The 2,750-nt window shown below is 53.2% G+C and overlaps 1 pseudogene; it reads right to left on the bottom strand.

Moving 5' to 3' along the window:
• Positions 1 to 1,112: 1,112 nt before the first annotated feature.
• Positions 1,113 to 1,839, bottom strand: LOC121833758 (annotated as a pseudogene).
• Between the last annotated feature and the right edge of the window lie 911 nt (positions 1,840 to 2,750).

Below are 2,750 nucleotides of genomic sequence, written 5' to 3'. Positions count from 1 at the left end.
CGCACGGACACGAACGATTGCCCCTTTATATCTCTCTTCATCTATTTTCTCAAGCTTAGCCTTGATAGTGCTTATGTCGTCTTTGAAGGCTCCTGGCGTTCTCTCCTCCTCTACATAAGGCCTTTGTAAATCCTGTCGAAGACCGTTCTCTACCCTTCGCTATTCCCACTTTATGTTAGTTGCTCTTTCAATCGCATCAATCTTAACTTGCTGTTTAAATAGTTCCCACTCCTCACACATGTTATTTTCGGAAACGCCTTCTAGTCTGCCCAGCTTACTTTCAATTTTCCCTATCAATTCTTGGTCCTCAAGGAGTTTTGCGTTTAACTTCCACAACTCCCACGAAAAGCCAGTTGGTTTCTTACGCTTACCCAAAGTAAAACTCACCAAACTGTGAACGCTAAACGAGACATGACTTACCGCGAAGTCGTTACAGTGGGGTACTAAATCCGCTGTAACATATACCCTGTCAAGCCTGGGATGACCTCTGCCTTGGTGGTGCGTGTAAAGGACCCGATGTCCCGGTGTTATGCAGGGTGCCAGGTCTTCGAGCCCCCTATCTTGAATCAACCGGTTTGAAACTTCACTAGACCTACCACTATTTCGTCTTTGATTTGTCCGGTCTTCTGGCATACAGACACAATTAAAGTCCCCCAGCAATATCGTAAATCTGTCACTAATCACAAATCTGTCATTAAAAAAAAGCCCGTCGCTCACTCTCCACGTTTGGCGCATAAATGCACATAACCCTCCACTTTTGATTTAGAAAAACAAAATCGCAGAGAACAAGCCTTCCCGATTCACACGATATAACGTTCTCTTCAATGAGCCCAGCAGCTCTGCTCAAGAACAGACAACATCCTCCAGATCTACCTACAGCATACCTCGACGTAAACGGTTTCACCAGGAATTCGGTCTGACTTTCACTCTCAACCTTCGACTCCTGAACCGCCAAAACATCTAGGCCCCTCTCTAGGAGAAGGCGACTCAGCTGACATTGTCGGCGGCGTGCCGCAAGTCCCCTGACGTTAAGGGTCCCTATGCGCAGACTAGACGTCAGTGGTGCCGTTTTTTATTGCGTCAGACCCAGCTTCCGGCGATTACCCTCTGCGTCATATCGTACCAGGGTCGATACTCACTGCGACAGACCCCCGTCGCGGGTCAGCGACGAGGACCGCAGTTTGCTGACATAGCGCCCTTTTTTTCCAATCAGTTGAAACCACTGCTGTACAGGTGCGACGTTTCTCGGAGACTCGTCGGCCAGTCGCCGTTTCACCTTTGAGGGATCCAGTTCCATGGCTGGCTCACACTCGATGGCTGCTGCCTCGGTGCCGGTGCTCTCCATCGCCGTCACCGCTACTGCCTCCGGTGAAGGTTTTCCAGGCGTTGTCGCCAGCCTCTCTTTTTCGTTGGCTTCAGGAGCAGTCACCCTGCGCTTCTCGTCCTGGACTGTCGCCTCCGCCCTCTTGTTGTCATGTCCTTCGACTGTCGCCTTGTCCTGCTGTGCCCTCTCAAACAGCGTCGACGATGTTGCGGCCTCCTCTGCTTCCGCTTCACCCATGATGAGGTCGCATCCCTCGTCGCTCGCTCGGCTGACTATAGCATTCGCGTACGTAGTACGTGCGCAGTCTTGGGCCACATGTCCGAGGCCACGGCATTGCCCGCACCGATCGGTACACGGCAATCGCGTCGCATATGCCCTTGCCTTCGGCACCGCAGGCAGAGCGGTGCCCGCCCGAGTACGACAACGAGGATCGTGCCCCCCTGGAGCCTTAGCTGATGAGGTAGGTTCTCCGGCGTCTTGCCTTCCTTGAGTGTCAGTTTAGCGATCCTGGTGGTCGACTCGCCACTTCTCTTTGGTCATTTCGTGAACTGTGCCGTACTCTTCCAGTGCCTTCCGGAGTGTCGTTGGATACCTCGAACGGGACCCAATGTAACTTGGCCCGAACTTGCTGCCGGTTGGGGTTACGGGGACGCACAGCTTTCCCTTCACCGTGAGCCGGCCAAGCTGTAGCAGTTGTTCTTTCGAGGCTACAGAGCCACACGTGTCCCATTTGGCACACACCTAGCCCTGCTGAATGCTTACGCAGGTCCGCCTTTTCTAAAGGCTCCTTGAAGTCGACGATCCTTATAGGCCTGGCGTTTACATCGCAGTGAAGGTAGACTTGGTTTTTTCCCTGGGCCCAGTCGGCAACGTCAGCAGCACAATCCGATAGTCGGCAGGGATGCAAAAAGGCCTGTCACCACCGCCGGCGTCGGCTCTTATCACCTCGCTATCAGAGCAAGCCATCGCGCATCCGCACTCTTCGACTGCCGAGCGCTATCTGTCCTCCACTGAGCTACTGAGTTCCTTCACGCGTAGTAATGAAGCAGGTCGACTGTATGTCGGAAGTTTGCTGCCGATTTACCTTCAATACATGCACTCCCGGCTTGAGGTCGGGCAACACCACACACAGGCCACATTCGCACCTCGTAAAGAGACCGTACGCGTGCGTATTCAACTCGAAGTGCGCACTTCGTGCTTGACGTTTGAGCGAGCGATGTCTTCAGCCACGAGAAGAAACGACTCGGCGACGTCTTCGTGCAATCGGCTAGCTGGTCGGGCGTGTCGTACGGGATGAATATCAGTTCTTTTGATCGGTCCAAAATTTCTCTTTCGAAGGAATACACAATTCGCCGGTACCGTGAACGACAGTTCTGAAGTAGAGGTCCAACGCCCGTCGTCCGCTGCCATCCGCTAGCCCCTCGAT

This window comes from Ixodes scapularis, unplaced genomic scaffold (assembly GCF_016920785.2).
Source record: "Ixodes scapularis isolate PalLabHiFi unplaced genomic scaffold, ASM1692078v2 PGA_scaffold9__187_contigs__length_104089568, whole genome shotgun sequence".
NCBI lineage: Eukaryota > Metazoa > Arthropoda > Arachnida > Ixodida > Ixodidae > Ixodes > Ixodes scapularis.
The sequence above is the reverse complement of the archived record's forward strand: the minus strand, read 5'-3'. Positions and strand labels throughout refer to the sequence as shown.